The sequence below is a fragment of the Lithobates pipiens genome, unplaced genomic scaffold (genome assembly GCF_037356315.1).
Source record: "Lithobates pipiens isolate NorthernLeopardFrog02 unplaced genomic scaffold, aLitPip1_a1.2 Scaffold_30, whole genome shotgun sequence".
NCBI lineage: Eukaryota > Metazoa > Chordata > Amphibia > Anura > Ranidae > Lithobates > Lithobates pipiens.
The window spans coordinates 93494443-93515282 of NW_027507791.1; the positions used below are offsets into that span (position 1 = coordinate 93494443).

At 43.3% G+C, this 20840-nt stretch overlaps 1 protein-coding gene across 2 annotated transcripts in view; it reads left to right on the forward strand.

Moving 5' to 3' along the window:
• COX16 (cytochrome c oxidase assembly factor COX16) overlaps positions 1-20840 on the forward strand; it is a 181303-nt gene that overhangs the window by 40935 nt on the left and 119528 nt on the right. The window lies entirely within an intron of this gene.

The window sequence follows — 20840 nt, forward strand, 5'->3', positions numbered from 1 at the left end:
AATTCCAGCTTACTGTATTTTTGGTACGCATTTACGTGCATTTTTGTGCAGTCAATTTATTTGCGTTTAAAGAACATAGAATTCTGTGTGTCCAGTATCCAAATGCAAAACATGTGTAAACACACTTACATGCAGCTAAACCTGTTTTAACCACTAAGCGTCTGTGCTGTAGTCAAAAGACGGCTATAGCGAGGCGCACAATTGCCGGGAGGCAGTCCCTGGACGTCCTCCTGTTTACTTCCCCTCTGAGCGCGCATTGGGGAAATTCTGTGTTGGCCGTGTCCCTTGGACACAGCCAATCGCAGATTGTGCTAAATGGCCAATCACAGTGGCCATTTAACACTCAATCGGAGTGTCCAATGAGAGATGATCTCATATGTAAACATATGAGATCATCTCTCATTGGCGGCTCTCCCTCCTCACACAGAGACCGCATGTGAGGAGGGAGAGCAAACGTCTGCTGCAGCTTGTGAGTGTACACAAAAAAATAGAAAATACAGTGCCACCTGTCAGGGTCACGTGCCATCTGTCATCAGTGCCACCTGTCAGTGTCACGTGTCATCTGTCACCAGTGCCACGTATAAGTGTCGCGTGTCATCAGTGCCACCTATTAGTGCCATCTGTCATCAGTGCTACTTCAGTGCCACGTATTAGTGCCATCTGTCATCAGTGCCACGTATTAGTGCCATCTGTCATCAGTGCCACATGCCATCAGTGCCACGTATCGGTGCAATCTGTCATCAGTGCCACCTGTCAGTGTCATGTGTCATCAATGCTACCTATTAGTTCCATCTGTCATCAGTGCTACATATTAGTGCCATCCGTCATCAGTGCTACATCAGTGTCACGTGTCATCAGTGCCACGTATTAGTGCCATCTGTCATCAGTGCCACGTCAGTGTCACGTTGTCCTGGTGCTCCAGGGCCTTCAAAAGTGTAATATATATAGTCAACAAGTTAGATGTGTAATTTATGCTCCTAGAACACATGATGGCGCTCCCTGCATGTTAGGCCTCTGTAAGTGGCCAGGCTGTGCAGAAGTCCCACGCGTGGTATTGCCATACTTGGGAGGAGTAGCAGAATGTGTTTTGAGGTGTCATTTGTGGTATACACATGCCATGTGAGAGAAATAACCTATTACAATTTTGTGGGGAAAAAAAATGACATAAAAAACCTCACCATGCATCTTACAAAATACCTTGGAATGTCTACTTTAAAAAAATGGGTCATTTTTTTTTGTTTTTGTTTTTTTGTACTTTCCTGGCTTGTTCGGGTCGCAAGAAAGGAGATAGGCCACCAGTACATCAGATGTGATCAATTTTGTGTGATTCGCACCACAGCTTGTAGACTCTCTAACTTTCACAAAGACCAAATAATATCCACTAATTTGGATTATTTTTTACCAAAGATATGTAGGAGTATAAATTGTGGCCAAAATGTATGAAGAAAAATTAATAATTTGCAAAATTTTATCACAGAAATAAAGAAAAATTCGTTTTTTTTTCAAAATTTTCAGTCTTTTTTTCATTTATAGCGCAAAAAATAAAAAACCCAGAGGTGATCAGATACCACCAAAAGAAAGCTCTATTTGTGGGAAAATAAGGACAAAACATTAATGTGGGTACAGTATTACATGACTGAAAATTGGTCTGGTCACGAGGGGGGTTTAACCACTTTATGACCAGCGCACGCCGATGCATGTCCATTTTTTGATGAGGGATACCCTGGCAACGGCAGCAGCTGCTGCCACAACCGAGATATACATCTCTTCAAGCATCGGTCGTGTGTACGATAATGGTGGTCTCTGCGGAGGGTTTGCTGCGAGTTCACCGTTATCCACGTCGGGAAAGTTGCCACCCCCCCTCCGGCCGCTCTCTTGCGCCCTCTGTTGCTTACCAGAGCCCTCGGTAGCGGCAGAGGCGATAGGGACCTGTCTTGTCTGCGGCATGGAGAAGAGTGAGGCTAAGATGGCCCCCACCCTTCTCTATACCATAGCAGGGCGGAAGGGACATCAAAACGTCACTTCCGCCCATACCTCTTAAAGGCATATTTTTTCAATGTCGTTTTTTGAAATGACAATTTTTTTTTTTTATTGCATTTAAGTCCAAATATGAGATTTGAGGACTTTTTGACCCCAGATCTAATATTTAAGAGGACCTGTCATTCTTTTTTTCTATTACAAGGGATGTTACTTATAATAGGAATAAAAGTGATCCATTTTTTTTTTCAAAACAGTGTAAAAATAACTAAAATCAAGTAAAATAAATAAGAATTCTTATTTTTTTTTTTAAAACATCCTGTCCCAGCGAGCTCGCGAGTAGAAACAAACACATATGTGAGTAGCGCCCGCATATGAAAACGGTAGTCAAACCACACGTGTGAGGTATCGGTGCAATCGGTAGAGCGAGAGCAATAATTCTAGCCCTAGACCTCCTCTGTAACGCAAAACATGCAACCTGTAGAGTTTTTTAAATGTCGCTTATGGAGGTTTTTGAGGGTAAAAGTTTGACACCATTCCACGAGCGGGCGCAATTTTGAAGCGTGACACGTTTGTGTATCATTTTACTTGCCGTAACATTCTCTTTCATATTATAAAAAAATTGGGCTAATTTTACTGTTGTCTTATTTTTTTTCTTCAAAAAAAGTGTGCTTGTGAGACCGCTGCGCAAATACGATGTGACAAAAAGTATTACAATGACCGCCATTTTATTCTCTAGGGTGTTGGAAAAAAACGATATATAATGTTTGGGGGTTCTAAGTAATTTTCTAGCAAAAAAACAGTTTTAAACATGTAAACACCGAGTCTGAATAAAAGTTCGATCCTTAAGTGGTTAATTGCCCAGTAGGCAAGTGGTTAAAGCAAAAACATCTAAATGCATAAAAATGTGATTGGGGAAGCATAAGTGTTGTTTATGCTGTAGTTCCCAGATCAGTTGTCCTGCATTTATAAAAGCGAACCACAGAAGGGCCGGTATGAATGAGGCCTAAGGGATCATGCGAATCATTCAAAATGAGAACATCCTTTGAAAAAGAGCGTACTGTAGGGGACAGCTTCAGATTGAAAGTGGGTACTGCAGCTAGTGCCATTTGGTATTTTGTTTAGTTATGGCAGTGTTTTGAAATAAAATTTCTATTTCGTTTTAGTAATCGTCTTTAGACTAAAATTCCATTTTAGTTTTAGTCAAATTTTAGCCATCTGAATTGTTTTAGTCTTATTTTATCCACTTGCCGACTGTATACAGTACATATATGGTGTAAAAACGACTCTCCTATGCAGGATCACATACCTAGAATGTGGTCCGTGCATCAAGCTAGGGAGTGCCCCTACTTCCCCAGCTGTGCTGCGATTGGCTGCAACATGAACTAATCAGTGGGTGCCAGCCACTGATTGGTTGCCGCCCCCCCCCTTCCACCCCCCTTCCCCCCCCCCCCCCCCGACAATCGACTCCAGACATAGGGCTTTCTTGACAGCAGCAATGTAAAAAAAGGAAGTAAAGAAAGCACATTGCTTAGTAAAAACACCTCACATAGTACACAGTAGCACATGTTGGCCACACATTTAACCCCTTGATTGCCCCTGATGTTAACCCCTTCCCAGCCAGAGTCATTAATACAGAGACAGTGCATAGTTTTAGCACTGATCACTGCATTGGTGTCACTGATTCCCCAAAAATTGTCAAGAGTCAGTTAGGTGTCTGATTTGTCCACCGCAGTATTGCAGTCCTGAAAATACTATAAATATATCCCATAGTTTTTGGATGTTATAACTTTTGCGCAAACCAATGTAGCAGAATACATATCGGCCTAATTTTATGAAGAAATTAGATTTTTTTTTTTTTTATTGGATGTGTTTTATAGCAGAAAGTAAACAATATTGTTTTTTTTTTTTTTTTTCTAAATTGTCGGTCTTTTTTTGTTTATAGTACAAAAAATAAAAACCGCAGGTGATCTGATTTGTGGAAGAAAGGGGAAATCAATTTTATTGGGGTACAGTGTTGCAAGATTGCTCAATTGGCAGTTAGCGTAATGTAGTACAGTATCGCAAAAAAACGCCTGGTCTTGAAGGGGGTAAAACCTTCCGGGGCTGAAGTGGTTAGTTGACTATAATCGAATAGGTTTAGTTAAATTGCAATGCATTATTTAAGCATTTCTCTAGAATTTGCAAACTCATTATATACTCCTGGAGTATAAATCTAATAAAATGTAATGGGGATGGGGAAGTAAATGGGAGTGGGGGAGGACACAGGGCAGAGAACTAGACTGGGGAGGATGTTATTTTACACAGTGCTAAGCACAGCTACCTTGCTGGGAGGGGAAACACTCACCATGTGGTTTGCAGGGCATTGTTCCAGAACTCCCAGGCAGCAGGCAGACGGAGGGAGCCTGCATCTCTCAGACAATACAGCTGGTCAGGGGGCTGGGGCTTTAATAGACAGGCGGAGCTCCGAGGAAAGCAGACGGTCAGGTGGGTAAAGGTCCCGCCCTCAAATTTTTGTTCTGTTTTTGTTCGTTGATCAAAATTGGAATTGATTTTCGTCAATTGAACGAATTCAAATCTTTATTTCATTTACTTTTCATACCTGAAAACATGTACCTGACAAAAATTGTGATGAAAATATTTCATAGTAACCCATGGGGGTACCTTTGTAAGAAATAAAAATTTAGCTAGACGGAAGAAGTTGCAGTGACGTATTTGGAACAGAGAAAATAATTGAGGAAAAAAGGAATATATGGGGGGTTACAAAAAATGGCTCTGTGGGTGTAGTGGGTAACAAACACTTGTGTCCAATTCTGAGTTCTGGATTAATAATAAACATCCGTTAGACTGGGCGGTTTTGTATAAAATTGCTGGAACAATTGCAGGGAAAGAAACGTTGCCATTCAGTTCTTGCTTGGCTTGAAATGGCCAGTGGCAAGTTTTTGTTGCCAGTCCTCCACAGGTGAGCAGACAGAGCTTCCAGGTATCATGGATTTGTGCTGATCATCAGACACCAACAGCACAGACACCAACAGCACAGACATGCTGCCTAGCTGAAAAGAGAGACATTTGGCCTAGAGCAATTTTTAAATTTAGTGATTTTCTTCGGCTGGCTAAGCCCTTTATTTTAAAAGGAATGTATAGTACATTCTGTACTTACTTTATTATGGTTAGAACAAAAAATGAATGTGATTTATCTATTCTCATGTAATGTCAGTCAGGAAAAAGTACTGCATATACATGTTTTGTACTTTTCATATGCAGCCAGTAGGGGGAGCTCTAGGTTCTGTTTTGTATGTTTTTCAGGGACTCCTGAGCACCTCTGTTTAAAAAAACAGAACTAGGGCTGGCCATATACGATACCAGTGATGGCGAACCTTGGCACCCCAGATGTTTTGGAACTACATTTCCCATGATGCTCCACTACACTGCAGAGTGCATGAACATCATGGGAAATGTAGTTCCAAAACATCTGGGGTGCCAAGGTTCGCCATCACTGCACTATACAATGATCTTTATTAAATTTCCTTTGTATTTACCTTCAACTATGTAGTGCAAGGGCCTGCCTGATTGCATACAAATTGAAAGTGTTTAGGTTGGACCTCATATTATATTGTCTTGGTAAATCTAAATGAAAATTGTACAAGAAGATTGTATAATGTATGGACAGCCTAAGACCTGAAGCTGCATAACTGAATGAGTTGGAAAGACCCATCTCTTTATAAGGCTTTGTTTCAGTCAGACAGAACAAGCCAGAAAACCTATATCTTATATCTATTATATCTGTCATTCCAATTTTTTTCACTTGTTTAACTTTCAGCACGAGTATATTTAATTTTTCAAAGCCAGAAAACTGTCAACTTTCTGCTGCGTTCTTTTTATTTTATTTTTTTAAAGTAGTGCCCTCAAGATTATGGAGGCATTTGGCATCTGGAGCAGTGGCGCTTCCCTTTTGCTGCATGGCACTAGAGGTGCTTATCTTTTAAAAAAAAAAGCTAATAATAAGCAAGGGTTGGAGCGCCAGAGCACTTTGACCCTATGCCTCTAAGACTGATACAGTGCATCTGGAAAGTATTTACCGCGCTGCACTTTTTCCATATTTTGTTATGTTACAGCCTTATTCCAAAATGAAATATTTACCTCCAAATTCTACAAACAATACTCCATAATGACAACATTAAAGAAGTTTTGTTCTTTGCACATTTATAAAAAAAAAAACCGAAAAAGTCAATGTACATAAGTATTCACAGCCTTTGCCATGACACTCAAAATTGAGCTCAGGTGCCTCCTGTTTCCACTGATCATCCTTGAGATGTTTCTGCAACTTGATTGTAGTTCACCTGTGCTAAATTCAGTTGATTGGACATGATTTGGAAAGGCACACACCTGTCTATATAAAGTCCCACAGTTAACAGTGCATATCAGAGCACAAACCAAGCCATGAAGTCCAAGGAATTGTCTGTAGACCTCTGAGACAGGATTGTGTCAACACAGATCTGGGGAAGGTTGCAGAAACATTTCTGCAGCATTGAAGGTCTCAATGGGCACTGTGGCCTCCATCATCTGTAAATGGAAGAAGTTTGGAACCTGGACTCTTCCTAGAACGGGCCCTCCGGCCAATCTGAGCGATCGTGGCAGAAGGGCCTTAGTCAGGGAGGTGACCAAGAACCCAATGATCACTCTGACAGAGCTCAAGTGTTTCTCTGCAGGGAGGAGAGAGCCTTCCAGAAGAACAACCAAGAACAACCATCTCTGCAGCACTCCAACAATCAGGTCTGTATGGTAGAGTGGCCAGTCAGAAGCCACTCCTCAGTAAAAGGCACATGACGGCCCGTCTGGAGTTTGCAAAAAGGCACCTAAAGGACTCTCAGTCCATGAAAACAAAACTGGTTGGTGAAACAAATATTGAAGTATTTGGCCTGAATGACAAGTGTCATGTCTGGAGGAAAGCAGACACTGCTCATCACCTGGCCAATACCATCCGTACAGTGAAGCATGGTGGTAGCAGCATCATGCTGCAGGGAGGTTTTTCAGCGACAGAATCTGGGAGACTAATCGGGACCTGCTCCAGAGCGTTCTGGACCTCAGACTAGGGCAAAGGTTTATCTTCCAACAGGACAATGACTCTTAGCAAACAGCAAAGATAACAAATGAGTGGCTATGGGACAACTCTGTGAATGTCCTTGAGTGGCCCAGCCAGAGCCCAGACTTGAACCCAATACCTCTTGAGTAAGACACGTCATATCCTTGTGTTGATATGCGTAGGGGAGGGGACAGGATGGTGTAGGAGTCAGCAGCTGGTCTGTTTGAAGGGGACACACAATCTCAACATTTTCATGCTTGTCATAGAGTGGTGCACTGAAGCACCTGTACCTTGTGAGTACCCTGCATAGGGGCTTTTGTTTGAATAAATAAATTATTTTTAATTAATCGGCATCGGCCAATTGTGCTGATAAAAAGGCTGATTATAACTACAGTGCGACTTGCAAATGACTTCTGTAACAGAAGTCAATGCAAGTTGCCTGAGTCTTCAGAGAAGCGACTTTCCTCCTCTCTGGGCAGTCTACCAAGAAAAGAGCAAAGAGATGCAATGTTTACACTTCTGAATGACCTGAGCTCTGTGTGTAGGAGTTCTCAGTTTAACCATTTAACCACTTGCTTACTGGGCACTTAAACCCCCCTCCTGCCCAGACTAATTTTCAGCTTTCAGCGCTGATGCACTTTGAATGACAATTGCGCGGTCATACAACACTGTACCCGAATGAAATTGTTATCATTTTTTTCCCACAAATAGAGCTTTCTTTTGGTGGTATTTAACCACTTAACAACCGCCCCATAGCCGAATGACGGCTACAGGCTGGTTGTTTAACTCTGGGAGGCCGTCATATGACGTCCTCCCAGAATTCCGCTCTCGCGCGCCCCCTGGGGCGCGCACTCGAGAGCATCCGTGGCATCTGTGGACCCGGCGCATCACGGATCACGGTAAACGGCCGTTCATCGCGGCCGTTTACCACGTGATCGCTCCGTCAAATGACGGAGTGATCACTTGTAAACATCACGCCGGTTCCTCCCTCCCCCTCTCTGTACCGATCGGTACAGCGGAGGGGGAAGAGATCGGTGTCAGCAGCGCTGTGGGCTGCATCTGCAGTGCCCACATCGCTGCTCACTGAAATGTAACCCCTCAATTCCATGCCATTACTCTGCAGTACCAGCAAATACTCTGCAATACCCGCAAATACTCTGCAATACCCACAAATACTCTGCAACACCCGCCAATACTCTGCAATACCAGCTAATACTCTGCACTACCCTCCAATACTCTGCAGTACCCACCAATACTCTGCAGTAAAATTCCAGCCAATACTCTGCAATACCCTGCCAATACTCTGCAATACCCTGCCATAAATTGCCATACTTGGAGATACCCAGCCATACTCGGAGATACCCTGCAATACCCAGCCATAGTCGGTGATACCCTGCAATACCCAGCCATAGACGCACCCCCCCCGCCGCCCTCTGGTGCTTATACCGACTCGCCAATACGATCAAAGCCAGAATCTTTTTTTTATTTTTTTTATTTTTATTTTTTATTTCAGGCTTCCCAGCCTAGAGGTGAGATGTGGGGTCTTATTGATATCTCACTGTAAAGAGGACCTGTCATGCCATATTCCTATTACAAGGGATGTTTACATTCCTTGTAATAGGAATAAAAGTGATGAAAAAATTTATTTTTGGGGAAAAAAATGTCAAACTAAAATAAAATAAAGTAAAATGAACAATAAAAAAATTAAAATAAATTTAAAGCGCCCCTGTCCCCATGTGCTCGCATGCAGAAGCGAACGCATACGTAAGTCCCGCCCACATATGAAAACGGTGTTCAAACCACACATGTGAGGTATCGCTGCGAACGTTGGAGTGAGAGCAATAATTCTAGCCCTAGACCTCCTCTGTAACTCAAAACATGTAACCAGTAAAAAAAAAATTAAAGCGTCGCCTATGGGGATTTTTAAGTAGCGACGTTTGGCGCCATTCCATGGGCATGTGAAATTTTGAAGAGTGACATGTTCGATATCTATTTACTCAGCATAACTTCATCTTTCACTTTATGCAAAAAGTGGGCTAACTTTACAGTTTTTTTTTTTTTTTAAAGCACAAAACAGTTTTTTTCCCCCAAAAAAAGCGTTTGAAAAATGGCTGCACAAATACCGTGTGAGATAAAAATTTGCAACGACCACCATTGTATTCTCCAGGGTCTTTGCTAAAAAAAAATATATAATGTTTTGGGGTTCTATGTAATTTTCTAGCAAATAAATGATGATTTTTACATGTAGGAGAGAAATGTCAGAATTGTCCTGGGTGCTCCAGAACGCCTGATGGCGCTCCCTGCATGTTGGGCCTCTGTATGTGGCCACACTGTGTAAAAGTCTCACGCATGTGGTATCACCTTACTCGGGAGTAATAGCAGAATGTGTTTTGGGGTGTAATTTGTGGTATGCATATGCTGTGTGTGAGAAATAAACTGATAATATGACAATTTTGTGGAAAAAAAAAAAAAAAGGAAAAAAAATCTTGATTTTGCAAAGAATTGTGGGAAAAAATGACAACTTCAAAAAACTCATCATGCCTCTTACTAAATACCTTGGAATGTCTTCTTTCCAAAAAGGGGTCATTTGGGGGGTATTTGTAATTTTATGGCATGTTAGGGTCTCAAGAATTGAAATAGGCCGTCAGTACTTCAGGTGTGATCAATTTTGAGATATTGGCACCATAGCTTGTGGACTCTCTAACTTTCACAAAGACCAAATAATATCCACCAATTTGTACTTATTTTTACCAAAGATATGTAGTAGTAGAAATTTTGGCCAAAATTTATGAAGAAAAAAATTACTAATCTGCTAAATTTTATAACGGAAACAAAGAAAAATTCATTTTTTTACAGAATTTTCGGTATTTTTTCTTTTATAGCACAAAAAATAAAAAAACAGCGGTGATTAAATACCACCAAAAGAAAGCTCTATTTGTGTGAAAAAAAGGACAAAAATTTCATATAGGTCCAGTGTTGCATGACTGAGTAATTGTCATTCAAAATGTGAGAGCACCGAAAGCTGAAAATTTCTATGCTTATTAAGGGTGTTTAAGTGCCCAGTGGTCAAGTGGTTAATTACAGCTGGGAGTTTTATTTTTTGCTAAACAAACAAAAAAAGATGCAAAAAAACAAAAAAAACAAATCATGTTTAATAGCTTGTTATAAAAATTTTCAAACAGGTAATTTTTCTCCTTCATTGAAATGCGCTGATGAGGTGGCACTGGTGGGCACTGATAGGCTGCACTGGTGGGCACTGATAGGCTGCACTGGTGGGCACTGATAGGCTGCACTGGTGGGCAAAGATGGGCACGGATAGGTACCACTGATAGATGGGACTGATGGGCACTGATAGGTGGCACTGATGGGCGGCACTGATGGGCACTGGTAGATGACACTGATGGGGACTGGTAGATGACACTGATTGGCACGGATATGTGGCATATGAGGTGCAGCACTGTTGAGGCAGATTGTGGGCACTGATAGGTGGCACTGATGGGTGGCACTATGGGCACTGATGGGTGGCACTATGGGCACTAAGGGGTGGTACTGATAGGTGGCACTATTACTTTAATTAGGTTGCACTGGCAGGGGGAAGGTGGGCACTGATGACTTGGCCGTGATCAGGACTGAAGTCCCTCTCACGGCCGCCGGTGATCGGCTTTTTTTTTTCTCCTTGCACTGTCAGCGCGAGGAGGAAAAATAGCCGATTACCGGCTCTGTTGTGATCACATGATCAGCTGTCATTGGCTGACAGCTGATCACGTGGTAAGGGGTCGGAATTGACCCCTTGCTCCGATCTATGATCAGGCGAGTCTCATAGACTCGCTGATCACAGAGCGCGCCACGCGCAGGCCGCTCGTGCACGGGACGACGTCAATAGACGTAGTGCCGGCAAAGCAGGTCCGTGCTGTAGCCGTCATTCGCATATAGCGCGAATCTCAAGCGGTTAAAGACTAAATCTTTTCTGACACTTGTTGCTTACAAATAAAAATCCTGTATTTTCTGCCAGAAAATCACTTGGAACCCCCAAAAATGATATATATTTTTTTAGCAGAGATCCTAGGGAATAAAATAGCGGTTGTTGCAATATTTTATGTCACACGGCATTTGCGCAGAGATCTTTCAAACGCAATTTTTTTGGAAAAAAATACACGAATGATTTAAAAAAAAAAAAAAAAACGAAAGCGGTAAAGTTTGCCCATTTTTTTTTTCGGCCAAAAGTTTGGATTACCTGTTTTTATTTAATATATCGTTTTTTTTTTTTTAAATCTAAATTATACATACAAGTGAACTGATTGGATGTTTGTTTTGTTTAATAAATGTTTAAATGTAAGAAATTTTCTGCATCACTTATTAAGGCTGCTTTCACACTGGAGCGGGTAGGCGTTGATGGTAAAACGCTGCTAGTTTTAGCGGCGCTTTACCGCCATTTTAGCGGCGCTATTCGGCTGCTAGTGGGGCGCGTATAACTCAGCTAGCAGCTGAGGAAGAGGTTAAATGCGCCCGTGAAGCGCCACTGCCAAATTGCATTGTATGCGCTTCGGTAGTGGTGCCCATTAATATCAATGGGCAGGAGTGGTGGAGGAGCGGTATACACCACTCCAAACGTGCTGCTTGCAGGACTTTTTTTTTTTAACATCCTGCCAGCGCATCGCCTCAGTGTGAAAGCACTCTGGCTTTCACACAGACTGCAGGGGAGCCATTTTGCAGGCACTTTACAGGTGCCATTTTTAGCCCAAAAGCGCCTGAAAAACGCCCCAGTGGGAAAGGTGTCTGTTAGATTTTATGAGATGAAGGGGGGGGGGGGGGGGAGAAAAGAACCAAAAAACGGGCTAACATATCGGCCAAAAAAAAATCGGCATCATATATCATATATCGGTCGCCGTGATTTCTAAATATCTGCATCGGCATCGGCCAGAGAAAAACCCATATCGGTCGACCTCTAGTATTTATTATCTCTCACTGAAATAACAGTACTCCTCCTGACAGTGCCGCTTTCTGCTTTTCTCTCTGCAAGGTTGGCACCAGCTTTGTTCAGGTATTATTCAGTGTTAACATCTACTTCCAGGTCTGCGATGCTGGTTCACTACGTAAACGCCTAGCCACGAGTCTGCCATTATCTGCAAGGCAATACTGGACCTATTTTGGCACCTCTCTATTACACGTACAAATCATTATTCTTTTGCTAGAAAATTACTCAGTACCCCCAAACATTATATATGTTTTTTTTAGCAGACACCCTAGGACAGTGATGGCGAACCTTGGCACTCCAGATGTTTTGGAACTACATTTCCCATGATGCTCATCTACACTGCAGAGTGCAAGAGCATCATGGGAAATGTAGTTCCAAAACATCTGGAGTGCCAAGGTTCGCCATCACTGCCCTAGGAAATAAAATGGCAGACATTGCAACTTTTTATCTTGCAGGGTATTTGCGCAATCATTTTTCAAACGCCTTTTTTTTTTGGAAAGAAAACGGTTTCATGAATTAAAAAATAACAAAACCGCAAAGTTATCTGAATCTGTTTGTATAATGTGAAAGATGTTACGCCGAGTAAATAGATACCTAACATGTCACGCTTTAAAATTGTGCACACTCATGGAATGGCGCCAAAATTCGGTGCTTAAAAATCTCCATAGGTGTCGCTTTGAAAATTTTTACAGGTTACCAGTTTAGAGTTACAGAGGAGGTCTAGTGCTAGAATTGTTGCACACTAACGCACGTGGCGATGCCTCATGTGTGGTTTTGAATGGCGTTTACATATGTGGGCGGGAATTGCGTGTGTTTTCTGAGCGCAAGCTACTGGGGACAGTGGCGTTTTAAATTTTTTTTTTTTTATTTCAGGTTTTTTTTTTTTTGTTTCTTATACTTTTTTTAACATCTTTTTTTTTTTTTGATCACTTTCATTCCTATTGCAAGGAATGAAAACATCCTTTGTAATAGAAATGGTGTGTGACAGGTCCTCTTTATGGAGAGATGCAGGGGCAATAAGACCTCACATCTCTCCTCCAGGCTGGAAAGCATGAGATCGTGAAAAACAATTTACCAATCTAATACTGACAGCCGCGATCGCGGCTTTGTTTACATCCGGGTCATAACGTCGTGCCTGGGCCTCCGACCGTCATAGAGATGACTGGTGACTATCTGGTCACCGGAAATCTCTATGGTCGTCATCTGGCGGCGGCCGATTCTTTCTCCGGGCCCCCGATGGCACGGGAGAGCCCAGAGCAGCGCCGGACGGCGGCAAGAGGGGGCGTCCCCTCCTGTCGCCTATAAGATCGATCAAGTGGCAGAACTGCCGCTATGATCATTCTTATCATGTACAGAATCGCCATCTGGAAAGAATCATATCTGAATGATGCCTGTAGATTCAGATATGCCCCCACAAATTCAAGGACGTCATTTTACTATGGCCCGGTTTTAAAGTGGTTAAAAGTTGAATTTGTCCGACAGCCATTTTAGGCATAAGTACCTGCCACATCAACCTTTTACACCTGCTGCGTGGGTGAAGGATCAAGAGTCTCCTCCCTACCTACCTATACTTCTTCTTTTTTTTTTTTTTTATTAATTTAAATTGGAAAAATGGCAATATAAAAATCATGCAAATATTATTAAGAAACTATGTGTGTAACCAATGACTAAAATGAAAAAATCTTCAAAAAAAACAATGAAAGGGTTTGTGAAATCCGCTTATTACATATTACCCCCTAACCTACCCACCTACCTTCAACGCACCCCTCTCTCTCCTCTGCTCCCCTCCCCCCACCGCTGCCTCTAAAACAATTGCATCATTGCAGTTAAGTTAGATTCTTGTGCCATGAATCTAGATAGAAGGGTCGTGATGTTGCCTATACATAGATCAGGAATAACTTTGACAACTGACAGGTAAAATAACATTGATTATCTTGTTACATTGGAAACTGAAAGTTTTTGGGATATGTTGGGCAACAAGTAAACATGTTCCTGAAGTTGATCTGTTGAAAGCAGAACAAAATGGGCATCAAAGTTTGTTGTGTAGGGGGTTGCATAGCCGCACACTGGTCACGGTGCCCATGGTGACCCATGTCCACAGCTAAAAGTGCCTACAATGGGCATGTGAGTATCAGACTTGGACCATGGAGCAATGGAAGATGGTAGCGTGGTCTGAGGAATCACATTTTCTTTTATGTTATGTGAATAGCCTGTGCATCACTTACCTGTGGAAGAGACGGCATCAGGATGCACTATGAAGTGGTCCTCCTTCTTCATCTTCACCGCTGCCATGTATCCCGGAGTGACTTCCGGGTCTCGCAGCTCCGGCGCTGTGATGCACTGGAGCCGCAATGACGTCACTCCCACTCATGCGCACGGGAGCTGACACGAGCGGCATATCGCCGTGATCTGCGGCCTGCTCAGGGCGCCTGCCCGCCGCTGTCTACGCTAGTGCTTGTCTTTTTGTAAATATCTCCTAAACTGTGTAGGTTTAAGAGATATTTCTTGGACCTACAGGTAAGCCTTAATCTAGGCTTACCTGTAGGTCAAAGTGGTTTGTAAGGGTTTACAAACACTTTAAGGTAATAAAGAAAATGGAGTGTAGCTTTTACTCTGCAATAATGTGTTGAGATGGGGCAGGTATAATGTACAAATTGTGAATATCTAACATTATGTGCATTAAGTTTGCATTGCCCTTGTCATAACTTACAGCCTTTTAGGTATTTGGGGGGGGGGGATTATAAACTCAAAGTGTGAAATAAAAACCCCATTGTAAATTCTTCTTCTTTTTTTTTTTTTTTTTTTTAGATTTTTCCATTTCCGTTCATTGGTTACTGATCTTCTCAATATTATTTGCATGAATTTCATAACGCAGTCTATTTTTCACTTGATAACATCATACAAGCCCTCTTCTTCATCTGCTTCTTTTGGATACGGAGAAGCTGCTGACAGAGGAGGCATTCACTTGTATTTCAATTATCACATATCTTATTTGAAATGATTTTATCTTTTTTTTATTTGATCCCAAGTGTTTGTTTTGACATGATTAAATATTGAATGATAATTCATTGCTGTGAAACACCAGATTGTATTAAGCTCACATTCCTGCATAATAACCTGTTACATATTAGTTTACAGACAAGCTCCAGGGACATAGAGTAGTAGAATCTGTATTTCTGATTGAAACCAGTCATCAAATGAAGCTTGTTCTACTTTTATGCGACTTTCCTAGAGATGCCTAGAGACAAAAGCTTGGGGTTATACAAAGGAAGGAGTAATGTGGGTGAATAAAGCTCACTGGCAATTTAATACCAGGGAAGTGAGAATATAGATTGCATGCTACAAAGCATTAAAAATAAAATAGACAGAACTCATATTTCTTTATTGTTCATCACGGGACACAGAGCACCATAGTAATCACTATGTGGGGTATATAGGCACCTTCAGGTGATGGACACTAGTATATCCAATACAGAAAGTTCACTCCCTATATAACCCCTCCTCCTATCAGGATTACCTCAGTTTTTTTGCCAGTGTCTAAGGTGTTGGTAATGAATAAAGATGTGCTCTGAGGAGCTCCAGGAGGGATCTTTGCTGGATTTAAATAGACTCCACAGACCGGATCCATCCAAAGTGCCAGAGGCCAAGATGGATGGTACCCGGGCCTCTTATACGAAGCACGAGGTTTTGCCTGTAACGCCTCTCCAAGGGCTGGACCCCCGGGACCCAGGGCTTTGGTCATGCTTACATTACCTAAAGTTTTTCCTGGCGGGGTGCTATTACAGGTCCAAGGGAGTGGAACCCCCATAAAAAGGGATCCGGCCCTTGAAGTTTTGCTAATGCAGCCCGTCGTGATGGGTGAAGGTTGGATCTGTCAATTCAGCAGAATCTTGCGGTAAGGATAAGGTAAGGAAAGAAGCCTAGGAACTATAAAAGTCCACCTATGGTTTTCTTCTTTAGGGAAACATTTTGTCATGCCTTAATTCTCCAGTAGAGGAAGTATGTGCACATACCTTAATCTGTTGTCTTCACTTCAGCTCAGTGTCAGTCTGTGTGTGGCCACAGCAGCTTGCAGGGGGATACCTCTTGAGGTAAGAGATCTGCCATGCTTTCCTCCCCCCCAAAGGGCCCAGGAGGCTTAGGGAATTCAGCAATCGTTGTTACCCCCCTGGTGATGCCCCCCCGCGCGTGTGGGGTGTTGAGGTCACGGTTCTCGGCTCCACTAGTTTTTTTTCAACATTGTTTTTTCCTTCCGGCTTGTGTCATGGCTCTGCCTCTCCCCCCACCGTCGTGTTGGGTCTGCGGACCCGAAGGCTGCCTGCATGCGGGAACACTTTGAATTTTAAAACTAAAGTGGGGGTGGGTTGACGAGGGGACCGGGCCTAGGCGCGACACCGTGCATAGGACGTAGGTCCACGAGGAGGCATGGCACAAACGCAGGCTTAAGAGATCAAACTGGAGCAGTCTCTCCTCTGCTGATAGTGAGCAGAAGCAAGCCTGGCTACACCTGGGGCATGTAAGGGCTGTAATGGCATTCCTAATATGGAAAGGACTTTTTTTACCCCAGCGCTAGACTGAACTTGTATTGTGGCATTATGCTGTCAGACTATTGTTCAGTGATTTAGTACATTTAAATAGTGCCTCTGCTTTTTGTGCTTAGGACTGTCTGCCAAAAAAGACACCACAAAAATCTCAGAAAAGGTACCACACTAGGAACTCCAGTTGGCCTCCACACTGTCATCTGTGCCTAAAATACCAGTTGAGGCAAGCCAGGGTGAATCATTGGATCAAATTGGTGGTGCAGCTGCTTCTCACATCTCAGCCCCTGTATATGTGACAGAAGATGCCTTTTACTCTACCCTGCGGGCCTAGAGGGAAGATTAGCGGCTTTAATCGCATCCTCCATCCAAAGGGATAGGAAGTGTGTTAGATACCCCTCCCCCACCTTAGACCCTCTCCAGTGGGTATGGGATGAGATGTTACCCTCAGGCGATCAGGGGGAAAAACAAACTTCTCTGTGGAAGAAACGGTAGATGAACCCTTTTCAGCATCGCAATCTGAGAAATTGCTGGTACAATCTCTTACGGAGATGGATTGTTCCACTTTCATACTACCCCTAACAGAGTCTGCTGAATGTTGGGTTTCTTCCTTGGGTTCCTTAAAACCTTCACAGCCTTTGCATGTGTTTCCTGTCCATGCATTACTAGAAAAGCTTATTCATGCTGAATGGGATCACCCGGATAAGCATTTTCGCCCTCCAAAGAGATTCTCAGCTCTCTATCCCATGGAGGAGAAATTTACCAAAAAATGGAATGTACCAGCAGTTGATGCTGTGATTTCCAGTGTGAATAAAAGTCTAACTTGTACAGTAGACAATGCACAAATGCTTAAGGATCCAACAGATAAAAGGTTGGAATTCCTGCTAAAATCCTCTTTTTCTTTGGCAGGTGCCGTTACTCAGCCTGCAGTCACTGCAATAGGCATCTGTCAATCCCTAAAACCTCTTTCACACTACCACCATTTTTCAGGCGCTACAGCGCTAAAATAGTGCCTGTATAGTGCCTGAAAAAAGGCTCCTTTCATTCCAGTGTGAAAGCCCAAGGGCTTTCACACTGGAGCGGTGCGCTTTCAGGGCGTCACAAAAAGTCCTGCCAGTAGCTTCTTTGGAGCGGTGAAGGAGCGATGAACTCACCGCTGCTCCCCATTGAAATCAATGGGGCAGTGCTGCGATACCACCAGCAAAACGCCGCTAGCGGGGGGTTAAAACCACCCCCGCTAGCGCCCGAATAGCGCCGCTAAAACAATGGTAAAGTGGCATTAAAAATGGTGCCGCTTTACCGCCGAAGCCCCCCGCGGCTCAGTGTGAAAGGGGCCTAAAGGGCCAATTTAGACAGGTCCTTAGAGAGCTTCCTGTACAGCAAGCCCTGGATTTGGCCAAGCTTCCAAGAGCATTATGTTTTGCCATAGACGCCATTAAAAATTCTATTCACCAGGTGTTCTGCCTTGCGCTTGTGCTAGTACACATGCATAAAATCCTGTGGTTAAAAAATTGGTCAGCCGAAGCACCATGCAAAAAGCTCCTGACTGGTTTTCTTTTTTTTCTTTTCTTTTTTATGGGGATCAGCTACAGTGGTAAAAGTACTCTTTTTGCCAGTCAAAAAGAGTAAATGCCCTTCATTTAAGCGGACTCTTTCTCCAGCGCCAGGGGCATCTGCCTCTAAGCAGTGGCGACGCCCTCTGCCGTCAGACTCTAGATGAAAACCTCAGGGTCAGGCCCAGGCACACAAGAAGGCCTGGGGCTGGAAAACAAGAATTCTAAAGCCTCATTATAAAGGGGTGCCCCCCTCGCCAGGGTGGGGGGAAGACTTCTGCAGTTTTCAGAAGTCTGGCAAGAGGAAAGTCAGGACAGATGGGTCACCTCCACAGTAACTCTAGGGGACAAACTGGAATTTTGGGACTTCCCACTGTCTTGTTTTCTTTGGCCAAAAACGTTCCCAAAGATCCAAGGAAAAGACGACCTCTGTTTTGGGCACTAGACCGATTAATGGCTCAAGGGGTGATCATACAAATCCCAACAAGACCACTAACCAAACACTCCCATGAAGACCAAGGAACTCTCCAAACAAGTAAGGGACAATGTTGTTGAGAAGTACAAGTTAGGGTTATATTATAAAAAATATCCAAATCTTTGGTGTTTCCTAGGAGCACCATCAAATCTATCATAACCAAATGGAAAGAAAAGGGCACAACAGCAAACTTGCCAGGAGTCAGCCACACAGAAAGGAGGGCATCAATCGGAGAAGCAGCACAGAGACCTAATTTAACCCTGGGGGAGCTGCAGAGTTCTGCAGCAGAGACTGGAGTATCTGTACATAGGACGTCAATAAGCCGTATGCTCCATAGAGTTGGGCTTTATGGCAGAGTGGCCAGAAGAAAGCCATTACTTTCAGCAAAAAACAAAATGGCATGTTTTGAGTTTGCGAAAAGGCATGTGGGAGAATTCCAAAATGTTTGGAGGAAGGTGCTCTGGTCTAATGAGACTAAAATTTTACTTTTTGGCCAGCAAAGACAACACTATGTCTGGCGCAAACCCAACACATCGCATCACCCAAAGAACACCATCCCAACAGTGAAACATGGTTGTGGCAGCATCATGCTTTGGGGATGTTTTTCAGCAGTCTGGACTGGGAAACTGGTCAGAGTTGAGGGAAAGATGGATGGTGCTAAATACAGGGAGGTAAGGTAAGAGTACTCTGGGGAGGGGTCCTCTTCATCTAGGTGGTTCCTGATAGTGGTGGGCCCATCTGAGTGGTCGGGGGAGGGGGACTCAGGTCTTTACCTTTTTATAAGGGCTGCAGCACTCCCCAGGGTTATAACCTGTATGTACTGGGGGGGGGGGGGGGGGGTGATGTTATTTATATGCTCTTACATGCATTTCAGAAAGCTACTGATAAATCAAGATCCTCGCATAGCTCTAAGAGAAAGTACGCCTCGGGGAATCTTGGACAAAAGTATTATGCAAAGACTGTATAGATGCATTAGTCAGAGAAAGGGCATCAGCACAAGAATCGGGATTAGCGACTTCAGTGAATTAGCTTTCCTCCACCTTTCAGTCATTTAAATCCTTGTTGGAAGGGTTTCAGCTTCCTACAAACCCTTCAACTGCACCCCACCTACAACCCCTCCACAAGCACAGGGCTCAGCACCTTCCCAACTGGCTGTCCTTGCCACAATGGAAGGAGCTTCTGGAGCCTCCAGGGAGGAGCCGGATAGTGCAACCTCAGATTCCCAAGAGGAATAAGAGGGGGAGGACAGGGACGGGGAGTCCAGGAAACCATCACAATATAAGCTTTCCCTGGAAGCGGTACAGGACCTCTTGTGGGCAATTTACACCACCCTTGGCATTCAAGTGGACAAGAAACCCCTGACACGTCACGACCAGATGTACAGGGGCATGGGGAAACAGAAAAATAACGTTTTCCCAGTCCATGATGTCATAGTGGAAACAGTAAAAAAAACTGTGGCAGGATCCTGAACGGAAAACTTTTTTTTCTCTAGATCTTTGAAAAGAAGGTTTCCGCTTTCAGAAGATCCATCGTCCATTTGGAATAAAAAAAAAAACTGTACGCTGCTTTCTCCCAGGTCTCCAGACATACAGATCTGGTCTTTAAAGATATTGGAGCTCTAGCAGATACTATGGATAAAAGAATGGATTCCCTCCTAAAGAAAACCTGGGAATCAACTATAGGAAATCTAAAACCGGAAATGGCTATCACAGTAGTGGCCCGTAACCTGGAGCATTGGCTTTCCCAAATTCACTCATTTTACTCATACATTTGTGTAGTACAAAAACCTTTAGGAAAATACAGACTGATCCTGAACCTAAAACCCCTGAACCAGTCTGTATCCTACAAGAGGTTCAGTATGGAATCGATCTATATGGTCAGAGCTTTGCTACCCCAGAATTGCTACATGGCATTGCTGGACTTCAAGGAAGCCTACCTCCATGTCCCTATCACAGAAGCTTTCCAGAAGACATCTAGCGGTGAACAGAGGAGAAACGATCCTTCTACAGTTTCAGGCACTTCCATATGGGCCTATCTTCATTGCCCCAAATCTTCACGAAGGTCATGGCAAAAGCCATGGCCTTTCTGCGGCTTAAAGGGGTCTCAATAATTGCATCTCTGGACAACCTGCTCCTCTTTGCAGAATCTCCAGAACAGTTAACCAGAAATCTGGAGCTGACAAAAAGTACTCTGAGAGGTCTGGGGTGGCTGTTAAACCTGGAAAAGTCCAATTTGATTG